The sequence below is a fragment of the Nycticebus coucang genome, chromosome 19 (genome assembly GCF_027406575.1).
Source record: "Nycticebus coucang isolate mNycCou1 chromosome 19, mNycCou1.pri, whole genome shotgun sequence".
Lineage (NCBI taxonomy): Eukaryota > Metazoa > Chordata > Mammalia > Primates > Lorisidae > Nycticebus > Nycticebus coucang.
The window spans coordinates 53,906,985-53,926,804 of NC_069798.1; the positions used below are offsets into that span (position 1 = coordinate 53,906,985).

Here is a 19,820-nt window from a genome sequence, read left to right on the forward strand (position 1 = left end):
AAACAAAAATCACTCTATAATGAGTAAAAAGGATCACCTCCATCCCATGAATGTCACTGATGAAAAACAAATGGTATTTCAACTTGTAAGACAATAAAGTATTGAGTTTGCGGTTGCTGTGACCTGTGATGCCACAGTACTCTGAGGGTGACATAGTGAGACTCTGTCTCAAAAAAAGAAAATACACCATATACCTGGACGTCATGCAATTTTTTAAAAATAAGTCTTATGAAAACAATATTCAAACACCAGCTGACATGTTCTCTCATTTAATTCTTGAAAAAATCCAATGAGGTTGATAACATCTTCCCACCCTCCAAGCAGATGAGCAAACTGAGTTTGGGAAAATTTAAAAATCCATCCTAGATTATACAATTAGGAAGTAAAATAACTGAAATCTGCAGGCACCTAAATTCATGTTTTCCCCCTACTCTTTGCTTTAAAAGGAAGAGAAAGAAAGAGGGAAAAATAGATGAAAGGATGGAAGGAAGGGAAGAAAGCTTTCTGCAGCCAGATATGGCAGGTACCTCAATCAGCGCCAAGACCCCAGAGGCTGAAAACCAGGCTGAGCCTGGAACTGTCCAGAACCTGACTTCCCCCTCGCCTAAGACAACCCACAAACCCCCCATAAAACCTATCCCAGTTCATCGCTAAGAAGTAACAAGTGCACACAGCTGTGTATTTTTCCTGCACTCCAGAAGGAAAGCTGAGAACAACCAGAGCTGAGTGCCCACAGGTGGCATTTGTGTTGGCTAGTATTAAGACACATGAGTCTTGTTTGCCCTTTAATAACCTACGCAAAGAATCACTAAAAGTTACCAAATTACAGTCACTAGAAAATGACAAATGAATAAAGCGTGTAAGATTTCGTATCCAAAATTAGCACAAGGAAACCTCTGCAACATAATGAAAATCATTCAGACAATACACGGGAGTAATTGCAGGCAGGCACGACTTCTCCCCCAGAAGGTAATCAGCTAATAAGCATTAATCATCTTTCGCCCAGTACATGCATTTATAACAGGGTTTAATAAGGCCTTCAACAATAGGCCCAGACTTAATGAATGGTATCTCGGGCAATGAAAAGTAAAGCATTTTGCGTTGTCTCTCCTTTTCGCATGCGACGGTCTGTATTCACCATCTCTGGGAACTTTATTTCACATCAGTGCGTTTAGTTTTTGTTCACAAACGCAGTTAGTTAACCTTCGCCAATAACCTACCATGTGCCGGGTAGTCTGCGAGTTGCCTTGTTTAATTTCCCAGGGATAGGGGCAAGATTTTGAAAGCCAAGCAACCAAGATGAGAGCCAATCTTTTCTCAGCCTACAGGGAGGCCAGTTTCCGGGAGGAGAGCTCGGAGGCGTCCGGAGTTACCCGAGAAGGACTTGGAGCCGGCCTGGGGCAGCGCACCCAGGCCAAGAGGGTCGGGTGGGCTTGAAGGGGGAATCTCTGGGCAAAAATGCGATCTGCGTCCCCTTTACTCCCCTGCCTGGTGGTGCATCCTCCCTGCACCCCCCTCCTCCCTCCAGCTGTCACGGATCTGCGCTCCGAGCCTCCTGGCCCTGACCACATCTCCGTGGAGGAGTCGGGCGGACACTGCAAGACTTTTCTTTCACTTTGGCGAGGAGAGTTGCAGAAATGAGGAGCGGCCCTCGCCACTCCCTGCAACATCTCCCCAGCCCGCGCTCCTGCAACAAGTTGCCTCTCCGCTTGCACGCTGCAAAGTGACAGGGCAGGACATCAGACTGGTGAGGGAAGGAGATGGCCTGTGGCAGTGCCATGGGAGATGGCGGACACGACCCTACAGTCACCAGGAAAAGGGTCCCTCTTCCCCATCACTGGCCCTCAAAGCTCCTTAAAGCGCACGGAGGACCTCCGTGACGGCGGGGGCGGGGCCCTGCGGCGGTAGCCGCGATCCATCTCACCCCTCCGTCCCTTCCTGCAGGTGAGGCCGCGGCCAGATACCTTGGGTCCCAAGTCATTTATCAGACATACTGGCATAGGCTCTTAAAGAGCGTCCCAGAAGAATGGGGTCAGGGGACTCCAGGGGAGCGGTGGCTACCGCAGAGAAGCCAGTGGTACTCTCCAAAGAGCCGTCAGCCCTGCCCGGCTTGACTCTTGAAAATAAACCTCAACGAAGTGTGTTGTAAAAGAGCGAGGAACCCAAACACCTCCCGCGAGTTTCCGCCTGCAGGCAGTTGAGAACCCCATAGACCTCTCCAGGGAGCTGTCCGCCTGGCTGGCCGTGTCTCAGAGTCCCCTGGGCCGCGAAGGCTCCCAACACCCTCACCCAAATCTCACCCATTGCAGGCTCAGGAGCCCGAGGGTGCGGACAGCTGTTGCCACCGAATCCCGATCCCCGGGGTGCGCCGAGCCAGAGGCGGCTAGGGCCCCGGCGCCGAGCCCCTCCTTACCTGGCGCTCGCTGGGCCCCGGCTGGGGCATCCGCCAGGTGCGCGCCGCTCCGAGCGCTCGCTGCACACCTGGTCGCCGCCGCCGCCCACCCGCCCCAGCCCTGGCAGCCGCGCTAGCGCTTCATGTCGCAGGGGTGCTGGCCGGGGGCCTCGGGAAGCGTGTCCAGTTGGCAGCTGCTGCTCCGGCTCTCGCGGCTGGCCAATGGCTCCCTCCTCCGCCCCGCGTCCGTGCGCCCTTCTTCTGCGGCCGCCCTTTTCCCTCCGCTGGGTGAGACCGGCCAAACTGGTTTCTCCGCTCTGGGGAGGTGCCTCTAGTCTTCCTCCACCAGCCGCAGCCGCAGCGCGCGGCTGGGGCAGGGTCTGGGGGCGGGCCCGCCGTCTGCCCTCCTTCCGTCCCTCCCCGGGGCGGGGAGTAGCTGGACCGTGGGCCCCGAGGCTGGCTGCTGCAGCCCAAGTCCAGCCCCGCGCCCGCCGTACGCCGTGGAGGCAAGTGGACGTGCCCGGAGGTGACCCTCGTGCGCCCCTGGCCTTGCCCAGCCAACCACTGGCTGTGGTGGGCACTCTGATCTCACCCGGGCGCTCTCGCCTCTCCGTGGATCGCAATTGCCACCCCGCCCCACCAGCCCCACGTCACTTTCCCTGTTGCCCTCGCTCGCTTGGCCGCAGCTCGGGGTCGGTGACCCAGCCAGCCCGGAAAACTGGCAGGGCTGTGGTGCGCCCGGGACCTGAGCTCCCTCGGTAAGGGGAGCTGTGTCCTGTGGATGCCAAGTCACGTTTTGGACTGGTCACCGAATGCGCGTCACGGTTCGTGGTGCAGAGGGTGAAGGAAGAGACAGTGCCTTAAATACTTCGAGAAACTTATCCTGTAATTACAGCAAGCAAGGTATTTGCTGAGAGCAAATTCTCTCACGTTTATGGGTTTGGAGTCGAAAGGTATAAAAAGTGGCAGCAGGTGAACCATGCGGTGCGGTTGGAAACTCTGGACTCCGGTGCCTCTGTGCGGGCTGGTGTTTGCGCATGTGAATCCCGCGCCTTCCGGGAGTATATACGTTACACCCTCCATTCAGTTGACTTTTACTGTTCCCCTACTATGCACCGAGTAGTTGGGGTAAGAATAGAGGAATGTCATAGATGAATCAAAGAGTTTTCTAAAAATGTGGTAGGGGAGGCAGGTGCGGTGGCTCAGGCCTGTGATCTTAGCACTCCCGGAGGCAGAGGCCAAAGCATCCCTTGAACTCAGGAGTTCAAGACCAGCCTGGGCAAGAGCGAGACCCCTGCTCTACTAAAATTAGAAAAACGAAGAAAGAAAGAAAATGCAATAGGGGAGATAGTCTAGACCAATATTTAGCTACCTACAGGCTCACAGCATTGCCCTGAGAGTTCTCCCCAGCTGGGGGCCTCAAGGAGACTTCACAGAGGATGCCATGCTTGCGGTGGGGCCCAAAGATGTACAATTTTAGGGATCAGACCTACGTGGAGAGCAGGTAGCCCACTGATTGGGTCTTGTCTGACATTGTTAAACCCAAGGCTGCCCCCTCAGTTTCTTTTCAATAGTCGCACTTAATCTTAGGCTAGGTAGTGCTGGTCAGTTGTTTAACCTCTCTGGGCCTGTTTTCTTATCTTGAAAATGGGATTGGACCACATGATCCCAAATGGTTCCTTCTAGCACTTATATTCTGTACCCAGCAACAGAGCAAAGGTTTAGATAGAGGCAAGAGAACACAGGGCCTGATTAGGGAGGGTGGGTAAGCCAGTCTGCCGGTGGCCAGTGGTGATGCATGAGGCTGGAAGGGAATGGGGACCCAGAAGCCTTTGAATGCCTCGAGTAGCTGGAACAAGGGCAGCATGGAAAATGAGCCACGTTCCCAAGATTGGGTGGTGGCTTGCTAGAACAGTAGAGTCCAGAGGAGGAAAGTCCCTTGGGAGGCCTCCACCCCTATGGGAGAAATGCCTGCAGACCTAGGAGGCAAGAGAGGACTCTGGTTTAAGGAGGGGTCCCCTTCTTACAGATCCACTATCAAGTGCTCAATTTGTTGCATAGAAGAAACTACACTCGGACACATCCAATCCACACCAGTGCATAGAGCAGATAAATACCACTCCAGTGCCTGCATTTAACACCACTGCATAAAAGATTTGAAGCCAGATTTCTCCTCTCCTCTTACAGGCCAAGGGCAGAGGGGCATGACAGGTGTTCTTTCAAAGATTCATTCATTCATTCTACAAATATTTACTGAGTGCCTACTAAGTGTCTGGCATTTGTTAACTGATGTATCCAAGCAACTGTAACAATCAAATTATATCTTAAAAGGTGACAAATTCTTTGAAAAAATGGAACAGCCATGACTGGGAGGGGGCAGCTTCTGACCGCTCTACTGGGTATTGTGGTGGGTGCCTATGGTCCCTACTATTCGGGAGACTGAGGTAACAGGCTCTCTTGATCCCAAGAGTTTGAGGTTGCTGTGAGCTGTGATGTCACAGCACTCTGCCCAGGGTGACAAAGACTGTCTCAAAAAGAAAAAAGCAGCTTTTTTTTTTTTTTTCTAAAAAGCAGCTTTAAAATATCTGCCACTCTTCCTTTTAAATGGCATTTAAAACAACAGATACAGATGATATATTGTCTCTGGCACAAAAAATTTTCTTCCTTTTTTTTGGGACACAGCCTCACTCTGTTCCCCCAGGCTGAAATGCCATGGCCTCAGCCTAGCTCACAGCAACCTCAAACTTGGGCGTTCAATTGATTCTCCTGCCTCAGCCTCCAGAGTAGCTGGGACTACAGGTGCCTGTTACAATGCCCAGTTAATTTTTTCTGTTTTTATAAAGATGGGGTCTTGCTCTTGCTCAGGCTGGTCTTGAATTCCTGAGCTCAAGTGAGCCTCCCACCTGGACCTCCCAGAGTGCTAGGATTACAGGTGTGAGCCAACACATCCCAGCCACAAATACTTTTCTAAATTCCTTCTGAGTTCCTTGGCTTTTCAAGTAGTCCTTTACTACTTAGTGACTTCTTTTTTCTGACCAACATTTTAAAATAAAAAATTAGATTGCAAAAGAAACCTTAAACATCTGGTAACTAAATGTGCCTCAGTTATTTGGGCAATCACTCAGGCTTACCACACGAGATGTTAGAGAAGGTATTCCTCCTGGGCATGCTATTAAAATTTCTTTCTTTCATATTCACAGGCCACAAATGTGTAGGATTGTCTACAGTTCTTTTCTATAAGGAGATTTTAATAAACCATTTATCTATGTGGAAATGTAATGAACACTACATTGGCCTAGTGTGATGCTATAACACCAGTTAAACTTAATTAGTATAATTAATTTAGACAAACAATGTGATCACTGTTAGCATATATTGCCATGTTTTCATGTAGTTGTGAGAAGTTCATGTTTATTGTCTTTTGCTCTGTTTTCAACACTTCCCCATAAAATCACATTTGCCTTTCCAGCATCATCCTTCCTGACCTGAACCCCAGGCTTCCCCCATTCCAACTTGCTTTCTGTTCGCTGGACTCTAAAGAGCACTTCCTATTTCTTTTTGAAATACCCTTCCCATCTGGCTGAACTCTTCATTCTCACATCTCAGCTCCAAGGCGGCCTTCTCGGGGTGAGCTTTGCCCTAGTTTCTCCCAGACTAACTACAGTTTCTAACATTTGCCTACTTCTTGCACTTCCCACAGCATTTCCGATCTAATTTCTAGGGAAAACTTCCTATTGTATTTTCACTGTTTACCTGTCTCATTCCTTGCTGTACTTTGAGCCCAAGATCTCTGCCGCCTCCTCCTCCTCCTCATCACCTTTTTCTTCACCATCATCATCATCATCGTCTTCCTGCTCCTCTCAGTATTACAGAAGGAGTGTCGAAACTTTTTTATTCTCTGCTGCACATTGGAAAAATAAGAGCTGTCTTGGGCCGTACGTTAAATACACGAACACCAAAAAAAGCTGGTTAGCAACAGAAAGATCCTTGCAAGCCCAGGTGCCATGGCTCACACTTGTAATCCCAGCACTCTGGGAGGTTGATGTGGGTAAATTGCTTCAGCTCACGAATTCAAGACCAGCTTGAGCCAGAGCAAGACCCCATCTCTAAAAATAGCTGGGTGTTGGGGAGGGCACCTTAGTCCCAGCTACTCTAGAGGCTGAGACAAGAGGATCCCTTGAGCCCAAGAGTTTGAGATTGAGTTTGACGCCACAGCACTCTACTGAGAGTAACAGAGTAAGACTCTGTCTCAAAAAAAAAAAAAAAAAATGCATGCATACGTTTTGTGATATCCAACACCACAGATAAACAAAAGAAAAAGTCCTCACAAAATTAGCATGTGGCCCTCGGACTGCAGGTTGGACACCTGTGACATAGAACATTAAATAGAGCACCCTAAGTGGTATTAATTCCTTTAGAATGAATGAAGGATTTGTGTAGTCATAATTCTCAACAGTTTTGTGGTATTTTGTCCTAATGATTTCTTTAATCACTTGCTATTATTGGATACTTATGCATTTACCAAACTGGTTTCCAGAAATATCTCATTAATCACAACCCACTATTTTAAGGTCTTCAAAAAGGTCATATTTCTCTCTGGTTCCTATTATTTTGCATGCTGTGATTTTCTTTTTACTTCATTCTGGAAATAGCGTCATTGCAGTACAAAAAACGTTTTTGTCTTGTAGGAGAATATGAGTAAGCCTCTGTTGCTGTCACTGGAGCAATAAAAAGAAAGATATTCAAATTCTTCCATAAAATCACAGGGACCCATGATCCATGATGTGTATGAACACAACTTCTTTCTTTTCTTTTTTTTTTTTTTTTTTGCAGTTTCTGGCCGGGGCTGGGTTTGAACCCTCCATCTCTGGTATATGGGGCCAGTGCCCTACTCCTTTGAGCCACAGGCACTGCCTGCCTTCTTTATTTTCTAGCGAACATAAGTAGTTGTCCCTCCCAATTAAAGAAATGCAAATTAAATGCAAAATAAAGGAATGAGAAATAATTTTTTCACTTACTGTATTGGCAAAGTTTTTTTTAAGTTTGGTGTTACACACGTTGGCAGTGTTTATGAGGACAAAAGTACTCACACTGTTGGTAGATGTGTAAATTGTGCAACTTCTTTGAAAAGAAACTCAAATCTCCTTCTTTCTGTAGGATAAGGGCCTTCCCAGGATATTCCTCATATTCTCATGTGTGAAGAATTATAGCTGATTCTTCTTCCCCCAACCACTGATTGAAGTAAATTTCAGTATTTAAAACACATGCAGGCTTGGCGCCTGTAGCTCAGTGAGTAGGGCACCGGCCACATACACTAAAGCTGGCAGGTTCGAGCCCAGCCCAGGCCTGCTAAACAACAATGACAACTGTAACCAAAAAATAGCTGAGTGTTGTCTTGGGCGCCTGTATTCCCATCTACTCAGGAGGCTGAGGCAAGAGAATCACTTAAGCCCAAGAGTTCGAGGTTGCTGTGAGCTGTGACACCACAGTACTCTAGTGAGGGCAACATAGTGAAACTCTGTCTCAAAAAACAAAAAAAAATAAATAAAATGCATGCAGAAAGGCCGGGCACAGTGGCTCATGCCTGCACTCTGGGAGGACTAGGCATGTGGATGGCCTGAGCCAGTGTGAGACTTTGTCTCTAAAAATAGCCAGGCATTGTGGTGAGCACCCGTGGTCCCAGCTACTTGGGAGGCTGAGGCAAGAGAATCACTTGGGCCCAAGATTGAGATTGCTGTAAGCTGTAAATGCCACAGCACTCTGTGAAGGGCAACAAAGTGAGACTCTGTCTAAAAAAAAAACTTGGCTTTTTCAAGTATACTTCATTGGAAAGCTATTTCAAAATCCACTTGTGTTCAAATCTAAACAATCTATGACATTTGATTGTGGGGCACCTGCTCAAGAATTACTCAAATTCCATCTTGTGAGTCAAAGGTTGCTGCGCTTCCCTGAGTCCCAGCACTTACAGTTTATATGAGTATATTTCCTATGACTCACGAAAAATACTTAACTTCTCAAAAACATAGATGATTAAATGACGGCAGGTGATCGTGTCTGCTACACTGCCTGGTCCTAGGCTATGGTGAGTGCCAGTGACATTCATCACAGTGGGTTTTTTTTTTTTTTTTGAGACAGAGTCTCACTTTGTCACCCTTGGTAGAGTACCAGGGCATCATAGCTCACAGCAACCCAGCAAACTCTGAGGTCTCACTCTGGCTCAGGCTGGTCTTAAACCTATGAGCTCAGGCAATCCACCCACCTCAACCTCCCAGAGTGCTAGGATTATAGGCGTGAGCCACCACACCTGGCCTGGTTTTTGTATTCTTAATTTTGTAATATTTCTCTTAAAGAGCTCCTCCCTCCCTCAATCATATAAATTTCGGGCTCCGTGAAACCTGGTTTCACACCTGATAGGACCTACAACCTCACTCTTTCTTCCTCTCTTCTTTGGCCCTATCCAAGAAGCCCAAGTCCTCTGCGGAACAAAAATAAAAAACTCATAAGAGGCACAATGCCTGGACTAGAAGTCAGGAGACAGGGCCTGAGGCCTGTGCCTGCTGCTAGCCCTTTGTGTGCCTCAGTCAGGTCACTAGGCCCTTTTCAAACTGTTTTTCCATCTTCAAAATGGGTGTGTATGACCTGGATGATCACCAAGCATCCTTTCAAAACTGGAACTTTTTGATCCTTTGTCTACTGGGGCCTCTTCCTACATTTTTTACGATAGCTGCTGTTCACCTGCTTGTCCTTCCTTCCTGAGGTGCTGGGAAAACTCACGCAGCCCTCTGGCGTCCTGGGTCCTGCACAGGCTCAGCCCAGCGCTCTCTCTTCACGTAAGGACTTCAGTGACTGTAGGGAGACTGCTCTCTCCTCTCCCCATGATTCCTTATCTCCTTTCCTGCTAGATGAAAAAGAAATGACAGGGCATAGCTCTGTGTGTTAACTCTTCAAAGGGTGTCTTCATTTTAAATAGAAATTTTATCTCAAAGGCATCATTCTTCAGCAATCACAGTTGAGTCTGAGGAGAGAGACGTTCCTTGAGCTCTTGCAGCCAGCATCCTATAGACCCCCTCAAATTCAAAGGGGCCATTGCCTGTTGTTCCAGAAGCAAGAGATTGGCCCAGATGAAGACACCTGGGGGACGTCAGCTCACCTGGAATGTCATCGGCACTGACACAGCTGTTGAAGTTAAAGGGTCTGGTGGTGGAGACTTTACTTGCCTGCCACTCCAACATCTACCCTCCACCCTCCACTTCCTCTCTAGTAACAGACCCTGATATTATTTGGGGACAGCAGCATGCCTAGCTAAAGGACCATACACCTATCTCCCTTCAGCAGGATGTGGCCCTGTGATAAACTTCTGACCCATGGAGTGTAGGCAGAATGCTATGCGAGACTTCCAGGAACGCTCTCAAAGTCCAGAAACATACTCTATTCCTTCATTTCCTGGTCAGCGATGTGATCATGTGGGCTGCCAAGCTGTCTCCATCCTGGACCCGAGGGATTGTGCAGACGGAAGCTGAGGAGGACAAACCAGAAATATAAAAAGAGGCTGGATGCGTGATGATGTCATGGGTCTACCCCAAGGGCCCAGACTGCCTCCTGCTGGATTTGTTTTCCGTTTGCCTGAGAAAATAAAATCTTTATGGGTTTAAGCCACTATCAGGTCACTGTCACTCACAGCTGAACACAATTCCTCACCTACATAAGTGGTACGAGACTAAAAGTTCCACCTTCCAAAGAAAGATGCAGCAAATTAAAATAGGTCAAAGTCTAGGAGAGGTGGAAACACCCATAAACCTCTCAACCATCCACCCATATTTGTGTGTGTGTGTGTGTGTGTGTGTGTGTGTGTGTGTGTGTGTGTGTGTGGTTTTTGGCCAGGGCTGGGTTTGAGCCCACGGCCACCTCCGGCATATGGGGCCAGCCCACAACCCCTTTGAGCCACAGGCGCCGCCCCATCCACCCATTTTATAAAGAGGGAGGCGGAGGACTTAGGGGGAGGGAGTGGAAGAGGGAAGCAACAGTGACAGTGCCAGTGGCCCTGGTTCTCACTGCTTAGAGGAAGGTGCAACTTGTCCCAATTAAGTGCAAATGTTTTTAACTGTGGCTAATGCCAGATGACCCTGTGTAGCAGACGGTGGAGCTTTGAGAAGAAAACCAGAATGGGTACAGGGGTCATCCCTTATGGGAAGGGTGGGGTTTATTCTGAGACCACCCCCCAGTGGATGCCTGAAATGGCAGATGGCACCAAGCCTTACGTACACGAAGCTTCTTCCTATGCATACATACCTACGATAAAGTGTAATTTATAAACTAGGCACAGTGAGAGATTAACAATGTAAGGATAAAATGGAACAGTCATAACAATCTACTATAATAAAACTCATGTGACTATAGTTCTATCTCTCAAAATATCAGTGTCTTACTGTGCTAGTTTTTGGACCATGGTAGTCAACCCCAGGTAACTGAAAGTGCAGAAAGTGAGACTGTGCGTTTCTTTTCCTAGACAGACATATGTTATTCACATGCACATCCATGTAATATACATTCATTTCAACGCTGGATCCCAGAAATTCAATATAGTTAAAGGAGGCAGAGAAAATAAAATGAAAGCACTGTAGTATCAGCAGAGGGGGGTTATTGTTCCTTCCTCACAGGGTAGAAGATGAGCACGTGGTCAGTCAGAAAGTGTCATCTCCGCACAGCCTGGAGTTGTTTGAAGGGAGGAGAGGTGTCCAGAGCGCAGCAGTGCGGCAGTGACTTCTGCTCTGGGGAAGCATGATGTCATTGGCACCTGCTCCTTCAAGTTCACCTGCCCTCTAACACCACCCTCAGCCCCATCACCCTCAGCCCCATCTCTGTTTGGTGGCTGTGGCCATAAAATCTGCACAAGCTTCTGTCACAAAGCTGGGGATACAACTGATGAGGAAGCCCAAGTACTGGCCTGAAAGAGATGACACCTCTGTGGGCACAGAGGCCAGGAAGCCAGCAGTCATCACCAGGGAGGACAGGTGTCACGAGGAAAAAGCCCCAGGGGGAAGACGGAGGAGGACCCCTGCCTCATTCCTGAAGTCCCAAAGTCTGCCTGGAGAAGGTGACATCTAAATAGAGACCTGGAGGGTGAGTAGGAGTTTCTGTCTTCCCCTGAGTCAGCTGCTATCATGTGACATGCGACAATTCTTCACCCCAGATCCATAGAGTGAGGTAGGTAGCAAGAGGCAGTTAGAGAAATATAATGCCCTCTCTTTTCTTTTCCTGGAAGTGTAAAGACAGCACCACCCAATTGCTTCTGAAAGAGTCAGAAGCCGGGCTCAAGGAGAGGGGTTAAGGGTCAGGGGTGTTTTCCTCCCCTGAGGACACTGGGTCAGGAAAGGCCCAGCTCGGCCCCTGGTGGTCATGCCATTCAGGCAGTGGGCAGCAGTGTTTATGACCTCGGGCCTTACTCTCACACCTTCCCCTCCACATATTTTATTTTGGTAACAGCTTTATTGAGATACAGTTTATATACCATACTATTCACCCATTTATAATGTACAATTTGATGGCTTTTAGTATATTTGTAGAGTTGTTCAACCATCTCTGAAATCATCTTAGAACATTTTCATCCTCTCCTTTCAGCGGCAACCCTCTGATTTCACTCAGCCCTGGCAACCACTCATCATTTTTGTATCAATAGCTTTTGCCTATTCTCAATATTTCATATAAAAGGGATCACTTATGTGGTCCTTTGTCACTAATGCTTTCTAGTTGGCAGAATGTTTCCAAGGCCCATCCATGTTGTTCTATGTACTTCGTTCCTTGTTATGGCCAAATTATAAAGACACATAATTTTGCATGTGCTTTTGGCTGGCATCTTGGCCAACCATCAGTCTTACACTTAAAAATACCACTGATTGGTCTACTATTGGTTTGTGTTCTACTACAAATGCATCAAGAGCAAACATCATGGGATACGAGGGTCCTCTGTCCCCCAAAGCTTCCAACCCATCTTCATCACCACCATCCCAGTCTGCCATCATTGGTCCTCTGGGCTAGAGGGCTTTCCTAAAGTAAAATTTTACCCTTCAACAGTAACTACCCTGCTCTAAAGGACCTCCTGTGGTCTCAGAAAAGAGACAAACCACCAGGGCATGGCCAAGAACATCCCACTTGGTCTGGGACATGCTACCTTCTCTTACCTGGTAAATGCCAGTCCATCATCCAGGCTGTAGGTCAGTCATCCCTTCAAAAAGAAAGCATCCCTGACTTGGCACCGTAGTTCAGTGTTTAGGGCGCCAGCCACATACACTGCGGCTGGCGGGTTCGCCCTGGCCCAGGCCTGGTAAACAACAATGACAACTACAACAAAAAAATAACTGGGAGGCTATTTTTGGGAGGCTGAGGCAAGAGAATCTCTTAAGCCCAAGAGTTTGAGGTTGCTGTGAGCTGTAACGCCACAGTACTCAACTGAGGGCGACATAGTGAGACGCTATCTAAAAAAAAAAAAAAGAAAAGAAAACATTCCTGATAAAGTCACATCATACCTCCATACCTCTCCCAAGTCCCATAGCACTCTGTTCCTTTCCTTTGCAACAGAATTTGACCAAGGTTCAGCTTGAACCTGATTAAACCTATTTCCCATCTAGACCGGAAGCTCTTCGAGAGTGGCCATTTTGCTTCTCACTGGTTCCCCTTTACCTAACAGTACCTCGGTTAGAAATACAGAAAGGATGTCCATAGCAACATTTATAGAGTTTATAACCAGTTATTTTTACAAATACTATCTCATGGCATACTTGTATGTGTATAATTTTTTTTTTTTTTTTTTTTTTTTGGAGACAGAGTCTCACTCAGTCACCCTGGAGTTGAGTGTCATGGTATCATAGCTCACAGCAACCTCAAACTCCCAGGCTCAAGAGATCCTCCTGCCTCAGTCTCCTGAGTAGGTGAGTCTACAGGCACCCACTACGATGCCCGGCTAGTTTTTTTTATTTTTAGTAGAAATGGGGTTTCACTGTTGCTCAGGCTGGTTTGGAATTCCTGAGCTTGAACAATCCACCCGCCTCGGCCTCCCAGAGTGGTGGGATAACAGGCATGAGCCACCACACCTGGCACGTGTAGAATAATCTTATGTGAAAGGTATCGTCAGCTTCATTTTACCAAGGAGCTAAATGAAGCTGTGACAGTATAGATAACTTGTCCAAAGCTGCTAAGTGGCAGAGGAAGGGCCCTCGCAGGCCCAGTGAATTCTCAGTTCAAAGATCTTTCCACTAATACCAGACTGTTTCTGGAATCCAGAGATCAAATCCCTCCTATCCGAGAGCCCCTAGACAAATCCTTGCTCACCAATCTTAAGTAAGCACAAGAAAAGAGCGACAGGGCAAAGGTTTGTTCTCCATAATCCAAGTGCTGCCGGGATTGCAGTCAGATTACATGCACGCTAGGGCTAGGCCTTTGCTGGAAGCTTCCCCGTATTTGAGCCTCATAAAACAAGCTGCCTGCTGGCTGTCAGTTTGCCTCTTACTGCCTTGCTGGAAGTACGTTCTCACATTTCCAAACAAAGACAGAGTATTTCCTTTGGAATTTTCTTACATTGTTTTATTTTTGGGTGTCAACCGTTTTACTTTAGTCCAGCAGAGAACTCACTGTTCATTTCCTTTGGGGGAATTTTTTTCCCTTTTTCTCAGATGTCATACCTCTACCAGGAAAAACTGGCTGTCCCCAGAGGGCTGGCTGCTTTTGCATAGTTGTACTGAGGCATCTCCACCTAAAACTTCTGTCCTTTTGAGGTCACCTGAGAGCACCAGAGCCAGTCTCATCGGTGACCTCATCCCCCTGGCCCTGTCCCAGCAGCCTCAAGTTTCATCACCACAGTGTGGCAGCTAATTACTTGCTAACATGGTTACTACAGTCATTACTCATTCTTTTGCAAACCAGGAATTTCCCAGTTAATGTTAAATGGAAAAAAGAAGGTGCACTGGGGCCCCCTGGCAGTAGATCATCTTCATATTACAAAGGACAGTCCTTTTAGGGGAGTGACTTTGGTTCTACTATTTAATAGATTGCTTCAGCTTTGATGCACGCTGGGTGTGCGCTTCTGAAACCAAAATAGCTGAGTCCTGTCTGCTTTCTCATAGACATAAATTTACTCAAAAATAATGCATCTAGCTATCCAATGGACTTAACACATAGGAAATTCTGACACATCGATGAGGCTTAAGGGTGTGATAAAGAAACAAGCTAGTTACTTGTTGATTCCACTTATACAAGGGACCTAAAGTAATAAAATTCATGGAGACAGAAAGTAGGATGGTAGTCTCCAGGGGCTAGGAGGAGGGGGATGGAGAATGGTTGTTTAATAGGGACAGAGTTTTAAGTTGGGAAGATGAGAAAGTTCAGGAAATGGATAGTGGTGGTGATGGCACAGCCATGAGAATGCATTCAATGTCACTGAACAGTGTATTTAAAATGGTTAAGATGGTGAATTTTATGTGGTGTACATTTTCTCATGACAAAATAAAAAATAATGTCTAAAGCTGTTTTTGGATGCCTGGCCTTCTAACCCATTGATTGTATACCAGTGGCACCTTTGTGGAACATGACTCCTACTGTTCTTTTTTTTTTTCTTTTTTTTGAGGCAGAGTCTCACTTTGTCACCCTCGGTAGAGTGCTGTGGTGTCACGGCAACCTCAAACTCTTGGGCTCAAGTGATTCTGTTGCCTCAGCCTCCCGAGTAGTTGGGACTACAGGCGTCCATCACAACACCTGGCTACTTTTTTTTTTTTTAGAGGCGGGGGTCTCACTCTTGCTGGGGCTAGTCTCAAACCCGTGAGTTTAGTCAATCCACCCGCCTTGGCCTCCCAGAATGCTGGGATTACAGGTGTGAGCCACGGTGCCCAGCCCCTGACACCTACTGTTTTTGTTTTTGTTTTTTTTTTTTTGCAGTTTTTGGCTGGGGCTGGGTTTGAACCCGCCACCTCCAGCATATGGGGCCAGTGCCCTACTCCTTTGAGCCACAGGCGCTGCCCAACACCTACTGTTTTAAGCCTTGTTCCTCAAAATGTGGTCCCTGGACCCAGAGCCCCAACATTATCGGGAGATTGTCAATACTCTGGGAGGCCCAGGCAGGTGGATTGCTTCAGCTCAGGAGTTTGAGACCAGTCTGAGCAAGAGTGACACCCTGTCTCTACTAAAAACAGAAAACTAGTCCCAGCTACTCGGGAGACTGAGTCAGGAAAATTGCTTTGGGCCACGAGTTTGAGGTTGCTGTGAGCTATAATGCTACAGCACTCTACACAGGGCAATTGAGTTAGACTCTGTCTCCAAAAAAAAGGATTAATATGGCCAATTTAAAATTAAAAAAAAAATGGCTTGGTGTCTGTAGCTAAGTGGTTAGGGCACCAGCCACATGCACTGGGGCTGGCAGGTTCAAACCCAGCCCAGGCCTGCTAAACAACAATGACAGCTACAACAACAACAACAACATAGTCGGGTGTTGTGGCAGGTGCTGTAGTCCCAGTTACTTGGGAGGTTGAGGTAAGAGAATCACTTGAGCCCAGGAGTTTGAGGTTACTATGAGCTGTGATGCCACAGCACTCTACTGAGGGCAACATAGTGAGACTCTGTCTCAAAAAAAAAAAATTTTTTTAATAAAAAATGCAACATCTCAAGCTGACTCTTGTTTAATGCAAATAATTCACATGCAGGTTAAAGTGTGAGGAGGGCTGCTCTGGACCATTGGTGGGAAAGTTTGGATACACAGCAGAAATCACCTAGGGAATTTTAAAAAGACTGATTTGATTGCTTAGGTGGTGGCCAGGAATCAGGATTTATGATTGCTCACCAGGTAATTCTAATGTGCAGCCAAGGTTGAGATTCACAGAGCTAGATTATCTTGTCTTCTAAGACTTACACTTTAGCATTTTCATGATTTTCTCATTTTGTGCACAATTATTTTGGGGGACATCACTTCTGAATGGAATACTCTGACATGCTGTTTGAAAAGTTGCCGGGAGCCAAAACATATCACAAGAATGCCCCTTGCTATCTTGATTTTACGAGCAAACTATTCTCAGTAATTCAACCATAAACAGCAACGGTACTTTCCCCTTGCATATCTCCTCAAAAATGCACCCCCTGCCTTAGGGTCCTTCTCCTAGTAATTTTCCAGAAACTAGCCCCCTCCTCGCCCTGCTAGGAACAGCCCTTAGTTACTTCCTCGTTTGTGTGCTTATAAGTCCAGCTGAAAATTAAACTCTTCGGAGCTTGATCAGACTCTTGACTTGCTCTCATTCTTTCATGTCTCTTGTCCCCTCATTCGACTGACCCCTTTGTTTCCCAGGTCCCCGTTGAATTCCCCGCGGGCCGGGGCAATTGGCGCCCGACGAGGGGCAAGGGTACGGGGGTGTCATCGAACGTTGCTGCCAGTAAGGGTACCCTTATCATTGGATTGCCGCAACACCAAGGTTGTGAGTGAAAATCCGCACTGTGATCGCCGCGCCACAAAAAGGACGTGAGTGAAGATCCGCACTGAGATCGCCGCAGAACTGCCCACCTGCGAGTCTGATCCGTCAAGGTAAGAAAAAGCAACGAGTTTATGGGACAAACGTTAAGTAAACATAACTTGTTTATTCAGGGACTCAAGGAGTCCCTCAAGACACGAGAAATTCGGGTAAAGAAAAAAGGATCTCTATAAATTTTTTGTTTTTATTGGTGATATCTGTCCTTGGTTCCCCCAAGAAGGCACTATTGATGTTCTGAGATGGACTAGAGTCGGTGATTGTCTAAAAGATTATTATAGAACATTTGACCCCGAAAAAATCCCCGTTCACGCATTTTCCTACTGGAACTTGATCTATGATATTTTAAAAACTTACAACCAATGGCCTGATATCCAAGAAGTTGTTAAAGAAGGAGAAAAGGTGCTTAAAGAACACTCCAGACCACCCTCAGCCTGCCCTTCCATTTCTGTTCCTATGCCTGAGCCTGAAAAATGGGGGTTCCCTGTCCAGCCCTGAGTGGGAAAATCCTGTATCAATGTTACATCTCATAAATGCCTCTCATTTGTAAAATGTAATAATTTAGTTGTTTAAATTGTTGGGGAAACTGAATCTTTGTCTTAGGGTAAGATTCTTACCTTTTAAAACTTCTAGTTATCAGTTTGGCTGAGTGAATGGGTGACTTCATGGTAAACTGGGATCCTGTTTTGTGGAAAGTGAGTTTTTAAGAGTAAGAGAAATTAGACAGGAGAATGGCATTGTATAAAGAAAGAATCTTGTATAATAAATTTTGTCCTGAAAAAGAATGGTTGTGTAAGAAAGTGAAAGGCAGGGCAAAAGTTAAAGAAAGTTTAGAATGTTTGTAGATGGTCTATGCAGGTTAAATGAAGTTCATAAAAGAGACTTTGTGAAAGAATTTACATGTGATCCAGTTGACTATGTATTTCCTTTAAAATCTTTTGGCTGGTAATTTTCTTTAAACAAATGTTTTAGGCCTTTGATATTTAACAAACCTTCCAAAATAAAAACTCTAAATCTGGGGCTACCAGGTTTGTCCCCCAAAACCTGCCCCCTCAAGTCCAAGCCTCCTCTCCCTCTCCCGAGCAACTGCCGGCAGCGCAGGACTGGACCTCTGTTCCTCCACCAGCGCAATACTAACACCTGAAATGGGCATCCAAATCCTCCCTACTGGGGTTTATGGCCCCTTGCCCCCCAACACTTTCGGACTTCTTCTTGGCCATGACAGTACCACCCTGCAAGGCCTCACTATTCCCCCCGCATCATTGATAATGATTACGCCGGAGAAATTAAAATACTTGCTTCCGCCTCCCTCGGCCCTATAACCATTCACCCAGGCCAAAGAATAGCTCAGCTAATATTACTTCCCCTCTTACCCTCCAACCATCCTTATTCTCTAAAAACCCGGGGTACTCATAACCTCGGTTCCTCTGACACTTATTGGGTCAGACAAATCACACAAGAAAAACCCCTCCTTAAGCTACAATTAAACGGCAAAACTTTTGAAGGATTACTTGACACTGGGGCAGATGCCACAGTAATCGCCAGTAAATACTGGCCCCCTTCCTGGCCCCTCACTACTTCCCTAACCCATCTCCGGGGTATTGGCCAAACCTCCAACCCCCAACAGAGTGCTGAAATCCTCAAATGGACAGACGAGGAAGGCAACACTGGTACTGTCCAACCTTATGTTGTGCCTGGCCTCCCAGTCAATCTCTGGGGCAGAGACATCCTGGCCCAAGTAAGACTAATTATGTGCAGTCCAAATATGAAAGAACATGCAGCCAGATGGCTGCCTGAAAGATTAGTAAAACAAATTGATAACAATTCTAAAATCCAGGGAGAAAAACCTCCCTGAGATTCTCTTTCTCCTTTCCCTTCCAGAACCACGGACTTCCATCCATGATGCTGCCTTATCTCCTGATCTTCTGCCTCCCGGCACTGGGCCAACCTGTTCCAGCGGTTACCAAGCCCTTCGCTTGGCGCTTTTATTTAACTGAAAACTCGACTGATGAAAACACAGATTGACAAACTTCATAAGCTTAGCTTAGATTTACAAAAACAAAAATTTTCTTCTGAGGCAAACGAGTGATGGAAATCCTCCATGTACTCCTTACTCATGCCCCTTGCAGGTCCCCTTATTCTTGCTATTAATAATCACCCTTGGACCCATTATTCTTAACAAAATCATGAATTTTATCAAATCACAGATTGACTCCCTGGCATCAAAACCCATTCAAGTCCATTATCATAGACTCGACCTTGCAGACCGGGGCCTTGCCAACGAAGATATTCCTCCGGGAACCGTGTAAGCACTCAGAGCTATGCACGTTGACTCACCATCATGTGTGAGTACAACCTGGGTACCTTTTTACGGGGTGCAATAAAGACACTGCAGAGGGAAGGCATAAACAGCCTCTCTGAGTCCCTTGGAAGCAAACCTGATTTGCATAGAGGTTAGTGTCGTAAAAATTTCTCCTTCTCCTCCCCAAAAGACGCTCAAACTTATCATGCGGTCATTATGCCCGCAGGAGGAATCAGGTCAATACTTCCCCCCAAAAGGTTAATGCCCTCTCTTCTACCGACAACTGACAGACCCCAACAATTTAAAAAACTAAAAGGGAGGAGATGCCGGGAGCCAAAACATATCACAAGAATGCCCCTTGCTATCTTGATTTTACGAGCAAACTATTCTCAGTAATTCAACCATAAACAGCAACGGTACTTTCCCCTTGCATATCTCCTCAAAAATGCACCCCCTGCCTTAGGGTCCTTCTCCTAGTAATTTTCCAGAAACTAGCCCCCTCCTCGCCCTGCTAGGAACAGCCCTTAGTTACTTCCTCGTTTCTGTGCTTATAAGTCCAGCTGAAAATTAAACTCTTCGGAGCTTGATCAGACTCTTGACTTGCTCTCATTCTTTCGTGTCTCTTGTC

The 19,820-nt window shown here is 46.7% G+C and overlaps 1 protein-coding gene across 1 annotated transcript in view; it reads right to left on the minus strand.

Moving 5' to 3' along the window:
• Positions 1-2,999, minus strand: part of ATP8B1 (ATPase phospholipid transporting 8B1) — a 152,872-nt gene extending 149,873 nt beyond the window's left edge. Inside the window, exon 1 of the mRNA XM_053571239.1 lies at positions 2,414-2,999. The gene's annotated coding sequence lies outside the window, so the exon portion shown is untranslated. The remainder of the gene's footprint in view (positions 1-2,413) is intronic.
• Between the last annotated feature and the right edge of the window lie 16,821 nt (positions 3,000-19,820).